Source organism: Hyperolius riggenbachi, chromosome 10, assembly GCF_040937935.1.
Source record: "Hyperolius riggenbachi isolate aHypRig1 chromosome 10, aHypRig1.pri, whole genome shotgun sequence".
Classification (NCBI taxonomy): Eukaryota; Metazoa; Chordata; class Amphibia; order Anura; family Hyperoliidae; genus Hyperolius; species Hyperolius riggenbachi.
The window spans coordinates 23081940-23097492 of NC_090655.1; the positions used below are offsets into that span (position 1 = coordinate 23081940).

Sequence of the window (15553 nt, forward strand, 5' to 3'; positions counted from 1 at the left end):
CATGCCTAAACTGAGTTATAAAGGGCTTTTCACCAGTGTGCTAACTGTTAGCACCGCTTTGTGAATCAGGCCCCACGAGTCAAAATGTTTCGCATTGATGTCTGCTTTTTAGTACAATGCATATTACAGTGCTGACATTTACCACAGTACTTTATACAAAATATAATCCATGCAATGTTAAAGTTATTGTGCAGTTTCCTAGTTTTTCTTCCCTTCAATATTCCCCCCCCCCCCTCCACACACACACACACTTCCCTGTGTAAGGTAAACTGATTCATGAAATAAATGTATGATTTAATTTTTTTTTATTTATTTTTTTTGTCATTTTAAAAGAATCAGTTCAGGACCTCGCCCAAACTGTGTCCATGACGACTGAACCCAGAATGGGAGTAAATTCGCTTCAGAAGAAAACTCCAGGAATTTTTAGGAAAGGAGATCGCTACAAAGAGCCGTAAGAGAGGTAGATTGTTAATATTTCAGCTATGAGGATAATTGACAATTGTGCTATCTATAATTTCTTTGCAACTGCCTAAAGCAGATTGGTGGCCACAGAGTGGCTCCGTTGTTCCTCCACGACGCCATTTGGCGTCATCTCGCGGGGAGCAAGATTAGACGGGAGCTTGCTCAAAGGTCGTATGCAAGAACTGGTAGAACTAGGGACATGCTTTTGTGTGACATGCCCTGAAGTCTGTTTCCAAAATTCACAAATAACACATAAACTGTTATCTCATAGTATAACAACTTCAAGGATATCTTATTTTCAGGTCCAGAGCTAATGGATACATGGCCTGCCATGCTGGCTCCTGCACTTTTCAGGAGCATGGCTTTCTGTAACATGCCCTCTCCTTAGGGACACACTCCTCTCTATAGAGAAAATGTAAAAAGGAGGGTGAATGGGAGCCGGTGCCACACCCTCTAAACACAGAACAAACACAGAACATTTATATCGCGCTTTTCTCCTGTCGGACTCAAAGCGCCAGAGCTGCAGCCACTAGGACGCGCTCTATAGGCAGTAGCAGTGTTAGGAAGTCTTGCCCAAGGTCTCCTACTGAATAGGTGCTGGCTTACTGATCAGGCAGAGCCGAGATTCGAACCCTGGTCTCCTGTGTCAGAGGCAGAGCCCTTAACCATTACACTATCCAGCCACCGCATACCATACCATAGAAGGTGTGTCAGCCAGGGCCATGCTCCTTACTGCACACTCCAGGAACCTGGCTGTCTGTGACCTATTCTCCCCTCATAGCTACACTACCCTCTATAGGAAACATGCAGAAAGGAGGGTGAGCAGCAGCCAGTTCCCCCCCCCCCCTCCTCCCCACCGTTGGTGTGTTCGCTCCCAGGACGCTCATTTAGGTAGGGAATCTATCCTTTGGGGTGGCAGCAGAGGTGGTCCCCCCGGACATCGGCCACGTCTGGGGAGTGTACCGGCCATGCTCTCTTGCTTCCCCCCCCCCCCCCGAGTGGCAGTTGCAGCGCTCCTGGGGTACAAGGAGGCCTACACGTGGCACCCCTGTTGAGATGAAATGTATTTTGCGTTAGCCAACTCCTGCAGGAATGGAAGGGAGGTAGCTTTAGATCCTGAATATTCTGGTAGGCAAATGCAACATCCAAACGCTGTGCCATTTTCATTAGACAATAGTCAATTTAAATTAGTCAGTAGACTTGAGGCAGCCAGTATTTATGTCAGGTGATGCCTGGTCAGAGCTCTCATCTTTTCACTCTTGTATAGCATAAAATTAGAGTCTGTTAAAGAGGAACTCCAGTGAAAATAATGTAATAAAAAAAGTGCTTCATTTTTACAATAATTATGTATAAATGATTTAGTCAGTGTTTGCCCATTGTAAAATCTTTTAAATCCCTGATTTACATTCTGACATTTATTCCATGTGACATTTTTACTGCTGGCAAGTGATGTAGCTGCTGTATGCTGTTTTGGCAGTTGGAAACAGCTGTAAACAGCTATTTCCCACAATGCAACAAGGTTCACAGACAGGAAGTTGCCAGAAGTACCTCGATACTCAGAGCTTCTTGTGGGAGGGGTTTCACCACAATATGAGCCATACAGCGCCCCCTGATGGTCTGTTTGTGAAAATGAATAGATTTCTCATGTAAAAGGGGGCATCAGCTACTGATTGGGATTAAGTTCAATTCTTGGTCGGAGTTTCTCTTTAAGCATAAGGCCCGGTTCACAGTAGTGCTAAAAAAACGGTCCATTCCGGGTTGAAAGGGAACGAATCATAACAGATGTGAATGGATCCGATATTAACCTATGGATCTGTTCACATCTGTCCGTTTGATCAGATCCGTTCATCTGATGTTTGGACCGCAACCTTCCTTTTGCAGCACAGCGGAACGGAAACAGATCCTGAAGCCCTGCATTGGGGGCAATGAGAAAAAGGAACGTTTCTTCAAACTAGTGAAGAAACAGACCGTTCTAAATAGAAAAATATACTTTGGGGGTGGGGGTCTGGAGGGGGTTTGGGGAAACGGAACGGAAGCAGCTGAACGGCAACTGAATGAAAACAGATCTGATCGACTGGTAATCAGATCTGTTTTCATGGATTCGTTTGTCACTTAATTGCAAGTGTGAACCAGGCCTAAGTAGAGAGGTTAGTGTGAGGTATGGGTAATAGAAGGAGATGATAGACTACCATGTTCTCCCCAGAAATTTTTGTTTGCCAGCTGGGTGGCATGAAAATTATGCAGGAGAACAGAGGCGCCAAAAGCATAAAAGAAAGCTAAATGAACTTAAAAACCGAATTCTTGGTAAATAGAGGAGGTAGTGGTGGACTTACCTCCTCCAAGTAGACACACAACGACTGTAGTAAAGACACTCAATATATTTTATTTATGAACTCCAAATATGCAACGCGTTTCGCAGGTTTGATCCCGCTTCATCAGGCAATAACAACGGAGCAATAGCTGTAAACAGAGATAATTGGCTCATAACCCATGTGTAGTCATACAGTCATTAAATAGTCAAAAATAGTCAAAAATTAAAAAAATATAAAATATATATAAAAACTATAAATAAATATCAAACATCAGAGGTGAAATAGGTATTAAAAAGTGGGGGTGATTGGGATAAAGACAGTGGAAAAGGTAATTGTGAGCAGTGATGAGCAAAACTGTTAATATTCTTTTCACATAAAATCTTGCAATAATAATTTTTAATTCAAATTTCATTTAACTTGCACGGTTTTTGCGTACATTGGGGGGCATGAAAAAGTAGCTGGGTGGGGTGAGATGAGAGAATGCAAGGCCAGTGCTTCTCTGCACAACTCTGCTTACAGCATAGGAGGAGGTGAGCAGATGACAGCCGGGTGCTCACCAAAACTAGCTGGGGGAGCACCCGGCTAAAAGAGCCTGGGGAGAACACTGGACTATCTTAACTATTGGCAAGACTCCCCCAGTCCTGTCCAGCAGGTTGTGCACAAATGAAGGAGATTCAGTACCAGTGTTACTCTCTGCCAGCAAAGAACACACCAAGAGCAAGTTGTATAATACTCCAAAAGATCACAAAGAACCCCAGGCTAATGGCTAAAAAACTTAAGGACTTTCTTTGATTGTTGGGACGTCAGTACAGGGTTGCCAAATACGAGGATTTTTTTTTTATTATTATGGCGCTGTCGGGGTGACAGTGGGTTTTCCTGTCTAGGGCATCACAGTGGCTTGAAACAGCCATGTCTTCAGTTGGCAATCCAGTCTGCTCTGTTCCTGCCATGCATCCATTACTAGGTCCTGGCTGCCGGTGGTTAAGTGAAGACCACATGACCAGCTTGAAGGAGTTGGTGATGGATGTGCAAAGGAACAACGCAGGCTGGATCAGTAGCTGAAGAGTTGGACAGCACAATCATGGACAGTTAATAGCGGGGCTGTGGAGTTGGAGTAGGAGTCATTTGGGGTACTTGGAGTTGGAGGTTTCATAAACTGACGAGTCAGAGTTGGAGTCCAATGATTTTTGTACCAAATCTGCTGCCCTGGTAAGTATGAGACTAAGGAGTCGAGGAGTTGGAGCCATTTTGGGTACCTGGAGTTGGAGTCGGTTAATTTTTGTACCGACTCCACAGCCCTGGTTAATAGTTAATTTTCTGCATGAAGTAATACATAAAATTTTCCTACACACCGTTATGGACTCTATACCCCGCCCTATATTCCCACCCCTCTATGCTAATTCTAATAGTTTTCTTTGGCAATGCTTAATGTATTTGGTCCTACCAATAAAGCTTATTTGCACTATTGGGGGTGGAGGGAAACAGGCCTGGTCAGAGGTTTGATTAGTGAGGGGCATAGGATGGGGGTGTTTGGGCGGGGTTTTTTAGGGGCCATACTGACTCAATCTTGCTGGGGGCCCTGCAGAATTGAAGGAATGCCATCTGTGGGGTTATTGCAGGTGAGCAGAAAATGTCTAGTCCACCTTTAAGTTTCGTTGATTCTAGTTGAGTTTGACTACTTTTCAGATCCAAGAGCAGGAAACAATGTTCTGTTAATGTTACATACCTGCAGTGACTAATGATATGTTTACATGGAAGGGAATAACCAGATGTCGGTTTTCATATAAATGTCCCTGAATGTGTCTGGAGCACATTACAGAAATACTGGAGACAGCCAAGTTATTTTGTCAGTAGAGATATGGGTCAGAAAACGAGCTGGGTCACTTTGTCCCCAGCCAAACTCAGCTATTTGCAAACAGGATGTGGTTCTAACACCCTCGCTACATTGTGTGTTTGTGTAACACATCCTTTTACTGGACTATTTGTGCCTCCCTGTGTTTTACTGCAATTCATGGTGGTGTAAATATTACAAAACAGTGGAAAATCCCTAAAGAGTCATTGAAACCTCCGTCTTATTGGGTGTAGATTGTATTTGTTGGTACGTTCATGAAAGCTTGCAAAGCATTAAACAAAACAGCAGTCACTTCTGAGCACTATTCTAGTAGAAGTGAGACTTAAAGGTAACTAGAGACGAAGATACATACAAGATTTATACATACCTGGGGCTTCCTCCAGCCCCATGCACACGGATCGCTCCCACCCCGCCGTTCTCTGCCTTCTCTATCGGTGGTAGCGGGTCTCGTAACTGCGGCCAGTCGCAGCCAGTTTTAAGCATCCCTCCGTCTCTCCGGCGGAGAATAGTGTTGCGCCTGTACAGAATGCGCCTGCACAGAATAGACATTAAATCCAATTTAACTACATTATTTTTCTCACGTTGCTAGGCTGGATTTATACATTTCCTGCCTCTGGGCCAACCTTCATTTGTCTCCCCTTCCTTGTGCAGCCCCCTCTACCATGTGTAACACACTTGTGCAGTAGGGGCATAACAATAGATCCTGCAAGGGATGAAGCCACAGGGGGCCCCAGAAGCCATAGGGGGCCCTGTCCTAACAGACTGAGAACTAAGGGCACGGAGAGAAAAAACTTTCTGCTCTTTGCTCAATTGTTCTAATGACTGCTTCTGCTATACAATAATACATTAATACAATAACATTTCTATAGCGCTTTTCTCTAATAGGACTCAAAGCGCTTAGGATCTATCAGATTCAGTAATTAGTAGGATGAAGTATTCACACAACAAAAGTTATATTTCTGCAAATGCCAAACTGAACAGGTGGGTTTTCAGTCTGGATTTAAACACGTCTAGGGATGGAGCTGTCCTGATCTGTTGAGGTAAGGAGTTCCAAAACGTAGGGGCAGCATGACAGAAGGCTCTGGGACCAAAAGTTTCCAAGTGGACTCTGGATATGACTAGATTATTAGAACCTGTGGATATGAGAATGTGGGGATTGCTACGCAGCTGCAGCATATCTTTCATGTATCCAGGGCCCAGATTATTCAGTGATTTAAATGTCAGTAGGCCGATCTTGAATTAGGACCCTCCATTCTATAGGTAGCCAGTGAAGGGAGTGCAGAACTGGCATTATGTGGCAGTGACGGGGTTGGCTTCTGCTCAGCCACTGATAAGGAATCATACAAAGTTTTGCAAACAAAGATTTGAAGACAGTCCCCATTCAGTGTGCAGCATGGTCTTGTGTACAGCCTGTTCTACCTCCAGCCTTTCTACCCCTCCCCAAGTACTTTCCTGTAGTAATGCTTGAGGAGTCTGGGCACTGAGAGAAGGTGGGAGGGGGCCCCATTCAAAGTTTTGCAGGAGGCCCGTGATTTCTAGTTATGCCCCTGATGTGCAGCCCCGTTTTCTATGTGTAACACTGTTGAATGTTTGTTTCTGAGATCTCTGAAGCTACTACAAAATATACCTTGTTTCCCAGAATGCTCTGGTAGGAAAATGCCACATTTCTAATCAGCCTGGGAGGGCGGGGTTAAACACAATATACAGAAATATAGACGGTAGATATAGGAAGTGTTTCTGATGCTGAAACCAGGACAGTCACTGTTAAAGTTGACATCCTGAATAATTTACTGCATTTTACCATATGTCACTACAGGGCCTCTTTAATAATGAAGTAGTGCATGGAAGCTGTTTTTCATTTATTCTCCTCTTCCCGGATAAAATGCCTCCATTCTGTTAGCACAGATTTCTTTTGGACAGATGCTTACCTGCAGTTCTGTCAATTTGAGTATTTTTTAAGAATCCCATCATGATCGTCCCATCGTTTAGATTACACAAAGAGGATGCCAAACAAATTGAGGGATAAACCGTAGAAAGCACCTAGCTGACGTAGCAGAGTCTGTCATCGCAAAGTAATGACGATCTGGGGGCAGATATAAAAATACTTGGTATTGAGCTGTCAGCCTCCGCTGCTGCTAATGCCTCAATCACGATGGTAGGATTACTTGTCCATTCTTTACTGCAGAACAGGAAAAAATTGGTTGGGGGCATTTTTCCATCCTCTCCCTGCAGTAAATCAGTCTGCTTCTCGGTCTGCCATGCGCCACAATTCATATTTCATTTTGAGGTAATGAGATTTTTTCATTATTTGACAGATTCAGCTTTCATTCAGGAGTCAAATGGCTAAATAAGGAACTCAGGGGGAAAACCGTCCAAAAGAAAAGATTGATTTATTGTCTTCATCCCATGAAGGTCTTCAACATATATTATTCCTGTTTGTGGATTCCTTTTAGCATACTTTTCAACATTGAAGGGATTTAACTTTAAAAAAAACAAAACATTATCTTGCTGTTTTTTCCTTCCTCTAACTATCGGTAAATAGGATTGATCACAGACAAATGTTTGCATGGTTGCCACCATCCTCTTGGTTCGCCAGTCTCACAAAAGAGGCATAATGCTACATTACAAGTCAGTAACAGACACACATCACCCTTAAGGTAGCCATACACTGGTCGATTTGCCATCAGATTCGACCAACTGACAGATCCCTATCTGATCGAATCTGATCAGAGAGGGATCGTATGGCTGCCTTTACTGCAAACAGATTGTGAACCGATCTCAGCCTGAAACCGTTCACAATCTGTTGTGGTGGTGGTGGTGCTGCCGCCGCTTCCCCCGCCCGCATACATTACCTGCTCCGCCGGCGAGACTCCAGTCCCCAGGTCACCGCTGCTCCGTCTCCGCTCTGGTCTCCGGCCCCGGCATGCTTTACTTCTTCCTGCCCGGCAGGAAGTTTAAACAGTAGAGCGCCCTCTACTGTTTAAACTTCCTGCCGGGCAGGAGGAACTGAAGCATGCCGGAGACCAGCGCGGACACGGAGCAGCGGTGACCGGGGGTAGTCGTGCCGGCGGAGCAGGTAATGTATGCGGCTCTATTGCGTCGGTCGTCGGGTACTCGAACGCCGCTAGCGACGCGCTCCCTACCCGCGAGCGATCGACGCTAATTTTCCGCACGGAGCGATCGACGGGATCGGACGAAAAGGATCGAAATTCGGCGTGTAGCGCGAACGATTGGCAGCAGATTCGATCCCAGTGATCGAATCTGCTGTCGAAACGGCGGCACATCGGGCCAGTGTATGGCCAGCTTTACTGTGTAAGAAAGCAACCGTAAATTTTTAATCAGGGTTGCTCAAATCCGAATTTAGGAGATACCCGGATAGTTCTATCCGGATATCTCCCAGTAAACCTTTGCGGGGGGGGGGGGTCAATCTTACCTGTATGATGTCCTCTTCGATCCGTCCCTGGCGCCTCCCATGATGCTTTCCATGTGCCGGTCACATGACTACAAACACTCCCTCCTTCAACCCGGAAGGAGGAAGTGTTTGTAGTTACGTGACCGCCGCTTGGACCGCATCGTGGGAGGCGCCGAGGGACGGATGAAGAAGACTTCATACAGGTAAGATTGACGCCCACCCTGCACAGGTTTACTGGAAGATATCCGGATAGCAAATATCCGGGTATCTCCCGAATTCGGATTTGAGCAACCCTGTTTTTAATGTAATACAATGTTAAATGTTCTCTTGCTTTGAGGAACATACTAGGCCTGTGTGGTGTGTCTCCCTCCTCCAACCTCATCATTTAAAAAGGAACTCCAGTGAAAATAATGTAATAAAAAAGTGCTTAAAAAGACTCTGTAACAAAATTTTCAGCTTTATTTCTTCTATCCTATAAGTTCCAATACCTGATCTAATGTGGTCTGGCTTACGGCAGCCTTTTCTAGTTGCACTGTCTCTGTAATATATGTAATATTCTTTTCTTTGTCAAGCCTTGTCGAGCCAGAGAGGAATGCACGGTCTCTGCTGTGATAGGGAGACGTTATGCATGCCCCCTGCAGGCTCTCCTGTGCGTGTATGAGTCACAGGCAATGTCTCTGCTCACAGCCAGCGTCTCTGCAAGGCTCGTGGAGCTGAAACAAACAGGTGTGAGTGCACAGAGATCAGTGCTGAGCTCAGACAAGCAGCTAAGGCAACACGTGGGAGTAACATTACAGCAATCAAGTCACATTTGAGAGGAGCCTCTGCAAACAGGCACCTGCTCTAATGATGTATTTCCTGTTTGGCAGCCATCTTCATTGTTTACAAAAACAGTTAATAAAACAGTGATTTGTATCACCAGGAAAGCAGCGGGGACAGGGGCAAACGCAGGATTTTAAAGGGGGGGATTCCTGAAAGGTCCAGAAGTACTTATGTCCCCGAGTGCTTCCGAATACAGGTGGCTCCATAATGCCCATGCACAAAAGTGCACCGGCATATTATGGAGCTGCCTATCTTTGGAAGTACTCAAAGACATGAGTGTTTCTGAGGGCTTCTGGTAGCAGCAAGTTTGAAAAGGGGACAGCGCTGGAACAACTCCCCGAGAGAGGAATGGGAGATAGACTTAGTTTGGACAATTCAGTGGAATATGCTACATAGTGTCACATAGCGCAAGCGGTAGCCATATGATGCAGGGATATATGCATCTGCGGAAGATGGCGGCGCTATATAATATATAATAATAATTTGCCTCACCAGGATTGCACTTTTATTTAGCTTTCCTGTATGACAAGAAGACACAGCCAGCCAGCACTAGGGGAAGAGGGAAACAAAGGTGAATGAAGGAGGCTGGTGCCAACCAAGAGTGCTTCTGAGAGATTTTCAAATCGACAAGGATTTCAAAAAAGCGCTTGGCTCATGTTACTCTATGAGGGTGTTCCCACAGCAGCGTTGTTACTGCATGTAGCATTTTTTTGAGCGATTCATTCAGAAATCGCTCTGAAAATCGCTTCACAAAATCGCACTCACTAATTGCTAGCAATTGCTATAGTGATTTTGGTGTGCACTAGCTCAGAGAGAGGAGGAGTGGAGAGAGACTGAGAATAGCCTGACATGGAGCAGAGAGCGTATCTGTATTGCAATCACACAGAGGCTACTTGCCTGTAATAGGTCTCATGTCCCTGCTGATCTCTCACACAAGTCAGAAAGCAGCCCTCCTGGAGTCTAGGGACTGTAAAAAACTTTTCACTTGTTTAACACCTTATCCACACATGCAGCCATTATAACAATGAGGAGAGACCAGACAGATTTTTGCTAATGGACCCTCCAGGCAAGCTCTGCATCATGCTGTGGATATTTACCAGCTTGCCTGCCCTCTAATTGCACTTTTATCAGCTAGCCAAGTATTTTACATTGCCTTACAACAACAAACCTGAATACACCAGACCAGCCCTAAATCACTGAATGAAAGGGGGCCTGGGAGGAGATTGCCCCCCTTCCAGCCAGCACTAGGGGAAGGGGGGGAACAATGGTGAATGTGGAGAGAGTATCTGTATTGCAGTCCCACATCACACAGGCTACTTGCATGTAATGTGTCTCCTGTCCTTGCCAGCCAAATCCAAAAAAGCTTTATTGGCAGGACCAAATACATTTAGCATTGCCAAAACAAAACATTAACAACATAGTGGGGAGGATTGTGGGAATAGGGGAATGATTATAGGTATACCATCCATAGGGGTATGGAGGATGTGGTCAGCCTCTCACACAAGCTGCAGGCAGCCCTCCTGGAGTTTAGAGACTGTCAAAAACTTTTCAACCTGTGAATACCTTATGTAGGCACAGACTAACCAGCAAGCTCATGGTGACCCAGAACTCATTGGGGTGTGTAAGGGACTACACACCCCAATGAGTTCTGGGTCACCATGAGCTTGCTGGTTAGTCTGTGCCTCTCGGATTTACAAGCCCTACTCCATAGAGCCAAATTAATCCATGCCATGCACTGATGAGGATCAAACAATCCGAAACAGTCTGTATGCATGTTGGATTATTATGGCTCTGTACATATTAACAAGCTGACACATCATTGCATTCCAGCGGTTCTGGAGGTGTGTTTAGCTTCTAAGGGTACAATGGTTAATTTGCATATATTCAGCAGTGGTGCCTGGGAGACATCTCGAGCTCACTCCAACCTGAATTATCGCAAATTCTTTCTGTTTTAGGAAAGCAAACTTTTGTTTTACCTTATGTAGCTGTCTACATGCAGTCTTGACAATAGTGAGAGAGCTGAGTTTTTCCCACAGACCCTGGAGGAGGCAAGCTTTTGTGTATTTACCAGCTTGCACACTTCAGTGATTTCAGGGAATTTTTTTTAAAGGTACAGGAGTCTCAGGGGGGGGGGGGGTTTCCATACATCTGGAACCCCCGAACCCCCGTCTGAAAACGCCAGTGGGGGAGTGGTGAAAATGTCACAGAGGGGGCTAGGAGAAGACCACAAACAGGCTGGTACTTTTATTTATGTAACATTTTCACAGTACAGATTCTCTTTAATTTTTACAATAATTATGTATAAATGATTTTGTCAGTGTTTGCCCATTGTAAAATCTTTCCTCCCCCTGATTTACATTCTGACATTTATCACATGGCGACATTTTAACTGCTGGCAGGTGATGTCACTGGAAGGAGATGCTGTTTGCATTTTTGGCAGTTGGAAACAGCTGCTATTTCCCACAATGCAACAAGGCTCGCACAGTGTGATGTCAGGACCTCAGTGCTGTGAGGCGCTGACATCACACTTTAGAAGGGATTTCACCACAAAATCGGCCATACAGAGCCCCTGATGGTCTGTTTGTGAAAAGGAATAGATTTCTCATGGGAAAGAGGGTATCAGCTGCTGATTGGGATGAAGTTCAATTCTTGGTAACGGTTTCTCTTTAAGCTCCAGGAGACCCTTCAAACAAATGACTAAATCTTAAGCTTTTGTTCTATTTAGTCCTAATGATCTGTTACATTACCATACCTCCCTAAAATGAATTAACTCTCAAATGACACTAAAAGGTATTTTGCACAAGCAACACATTTCGTGGTTATAAGCCCACTTCCTCAGGCCAAGTAAAGTACCAACCTCTGTGAAAGCACGGAGGAGGGCATCTCCGAGAGGCACTGAGCACCGTCCCATGCTTTTTTAAAACAATACAGGGAAACACATCATTTACAATATCCACTTCATAAAGATTTGTTAATAGTAGTTTCTTCAGTAAATAAAATCACCAGTGTTACATCCAGGATCCTAAACCAATTAGGGCCCGACAGAAATAAGTGCATTCCACCCATGGTGGTACAGTGATTCAAAATGGTATGTCCACTCTCAACCCGAGCAGTTTCGCCCTCTCAATGCCGTCATGGGTATTAAGAATAGGCAGGCATATATCCAATATGGACGAGAGGGCGAAACCTGTCAGGTCAAGCAACAAAACACTAAGAATAATTTTGATAGAACTTTTTTTTACCTAGTTTTTGGTACTTTTTCAACTGTAGAGTGCTGAAAATTTATTTTAAACAGAAGATTGAAAATCATCTCCGTAGAGACTAAAACTGAATTGAATAAGGTCCCAAATGTGAAACTGTATTATGCTGGGCACTTTGTTTTTATTACATGTTTTTTTTTTTCTGTATAGAGCTTTATAATCTCATAGGTTTGATATTGGACTTGAGGAAGCAGGAATACGCCTGCAAAATGCACTGGGCTCTTTTCACAAAACTTCTTGTAAATGACTTAATCACCTAAGTGATAAAAAATACCCTTTGGGCTGGTGCACACCAGAGCGGTTCTGGAGCGGTTTTTAAAATGCTTGCAGGGGGAAAACCGTTTGGCTAATGAAAGTGAATGGGCTGGTGCACACCAGAGCGGTGCGTTTTTTCCACAAATACAAACTCGGGGGGCTGCAGCATTTTTTAGATTTCTGTTTTCAAAGTTTTTATTGAAATGTTTGATTTTGAAAGAGTCAAACAGTGCATAGAAAGAAAACAACACAGTAGAAACAAGGGGAACGTCTCGTACAAATATGCTCTGCATAAAAACATTACATAGTGGAAGGGAAGGATACGGGTTCTTCTGCAGTACAATGTAATGATCATTAGTTAATTTGCTTATAGAAATCGAGGTACCACTATCTGAAAACTATATTGAGCCCTCAGGGGATCAAGTCCAGCTACCTGGGGCTTGCTAAAGGGAATATGAGGGTTGGGGAGGACCCAAGTCAATATTGGGTCTTCTAATTTCAGTCCTGGGTGCCTGTCGTCCAGTGATAGGCAGGCCGGACAGGAGAGATTATAGTCAGCAGCTTCATTAGGGAGTGGTGTAAATGAGAACAAGAAAGAAGAGGAAGAGAAGGAAGGAAAGGAGAGAGGAAGTGAGAGAAGAGAGAGCAAGAACAAGAGCAAAAAGAAGAAGAAGAAGAAGAAGAAGAAGAAGAGGGGTCCACCTCACAGCCTAGAAATAAGAGATGTCTCCAGATTTGGATGTTCCAGGCGGATCCAGGGATCCCAGACTTTTTCAAACTTTTTATGGGTGTCCCTAAGGATGATGGTTAACTTCACGTTTAACATTATTGTGTTGATTCTGGATTTCACTCTAGTGATAGAGACCAAAGGCTTTTTCCAGTTTTGCGCAATTGTCATAGTGGCTGCTAGTGTTGGGCGAACATCTAGATGTTCGGGTTCGGGCCGAACAGGCCGAACATGGCCGCGATGTTCGGGTGTTCGAGCCGAACTCCGAACATAATGGAAGTCAATGGGGACCCGAACTTTCGTGCTTTGTAAAGCCTCCTTACATGCTACATACCCCAAATTTACAGGGTATGTGCACCTTGGGAGTGGGTACAAGAGGAAAATTTTTTTAGCAAAAAGAGCTTATAGTTTTTGAGAAAATCGATTTTAAAGTTTCAAAGGGAAAACTGTCTTTTAAATGCGGGAAATGTCTGTTTTATTTGCACAGGTAACATGCTTTTTGTCGGCATGCAGTCATAAATGTAATACATATAAGAGGTTCCAGGAAAAGGGACCGGTAACGCTAACCCAGCAGCAGCACACGTGATGGAACAGGAGGAGGGTGGCGCAGGAGGAGAAGGCCACGCTTTGAGACACAACAACCCAGGCCTTGCATGAGGACAAGAAGCGTGCGGATAGCAATTTGCATTTTGTCGCCATGCAGTCATAAATGTAATACAGATGAGAGGTTCAATAAACAGGGACCGGAAACGCTAACCCATCACAGATGTTCATTGTTCATGTTACTTGGTTGGGGTCCCGGGAGTGTTGCGTAGTCGTTTTCAATCCAGGATTGATTCATTTTAATTTGAGTCAGACGGTCTGCATTTTCTGTGGAGAGGCGGATACGCCGATCTGTGACGATGCCTCCGGCAGCACTGAAACAGCGTTCCGACAGAACGCTGGCTGCCGGGCAAGCCAGCACCTCTATTGCGTACATTGCCAGTTCGTGCCAGGTGTCTAGCTTCGATACCCAATAGTTGAAGGGTGCAGATGGATTGTTCAACACAGCTATGCCATCTGACATGTAGTCCTTGACCATCTTCTCCAGGCGATCGGTGTTGGAGGTGGATCTGCACGCTTGCTGTTCTGTGTGCTGCTGCATGGGTGTCAGAAAATTTTCCCACTCCAAGGACACTGCCGATACCATTCCCTTTTGGGCACTAGCTGCGGCTTGTGTTGTTTGCTGCCCTCCTGGTCGTCCTGGGTTTGTGGAAGTCAGTCTGTCGGCGTACAACTGGCTAGAGGAGGGGGAGGATGTCAATCTCCTCTCTAAAGTCTCCACAAGGGCCTGCTGGTATTCTTCCATTTTGACCTGTCTGACTGTTTCTTCAAGCAGTTTTGGAACATTGTGTTTGTACCGTGGATCCAGAAGGGTATAAACCCAGTAATTGGTGTTGTCCAGAATGCGCACAATGCGTGGGTCGCGTTCAATGCAGTCCTAGGCCGAAGAGGTCATAGCCTAGGGTCACAAAAACCTGTTTATTTGGGCAATTTCAATGGTGGCGAGTCTGACGTACATAAATCGTAGCAATGGCCGTTAGCAAGGTCTGAATCTCACGAAATGTCTCAGGCAGGTAGAAGACATATTGTTAGACTTGGGCTCCAAAGATGGGTTCCCTACATCTCTGCAAACCAGAGTTACAGGGCTCCAAATTTGGTAAAATCTCCATAGGCTTTCATTGGGCCTCCTATTTACAGTTCCAAAATCTCACATCTTTTCAAAGGGCAATTGCTCAGCAGTGGCAAATTTTCTAGCATTGTAGGCACCCTTAGGGGGAACATGACTGGTGAGTTTCGGGCCCCTAGGCCAAAGAGGTCATAGCCTAGGGTCACAAAAACCTGTTTATTTGGGCAATTTCAATGGTAGTTATGCTGACGTACATAAATCTCAGCCATGGCCGTTAGCAACGTCTGAATTTCACGAAATGTCTCATGCAGGTAGAAGAAAAGATGTGGAAAGTGAAATAGGGAGGCAATGAAAGCCTATGGGGGATTTTACCAATTTTGCACCCCTGTAACTCTGGTTTGCAGAGATGTAGGGACCCCATCTTTGGAATCCAAGTCTAACAATATGTCTTCTACCTGCATGAGACATTTCGTGAAATTCAGACGTTGCTAACGGCCATGGCTGAGATTTATGTACGTCAGCATCACTACCATTGAAATTGCCCAAATAAACAGGTTTTTGTGACCCTAGGCTATGACCTCTTCGGCCTAGGACTGCATTGAACGCGACCCACGCATTGTGCGCATTCTGGACAACACCAATTACTGGGTTTATACCCTTCTGGATCCACGGTACAAACACAATGTTCCAAAACTGCTTGAAGAAACAGTCAGACAGGTCAAAATGGAAGAATACCAGCAGACCCTTGTGGAGACTTTAGAGAGGAGATTGACATCCTCCCC

At 44.8% G+C, this 15553-nt stretch overlaps 1 long non-coding RNA gene across 1 annotated transcript in view; it reads left to right on the forward strand.

Moving 5' to 3' along the window:
• Window positions 1–336: 336 nt before the first annotated feature.
• LOC137535563 (uncharacterized) overlaps window positions 337–15553 on the forward strand; it is a 373442-nt gene continuing 358225 nt past the window's right edge. Inside the window, exon 1 of the long non-coding RNA XR_011024412.1 lies at window positions 337–460. This is a non-coding gene — a long non-coding RNA (uncharacterized lncRNA). The remainder of the gene's footprint in view (window positions 461–15553) is intronic.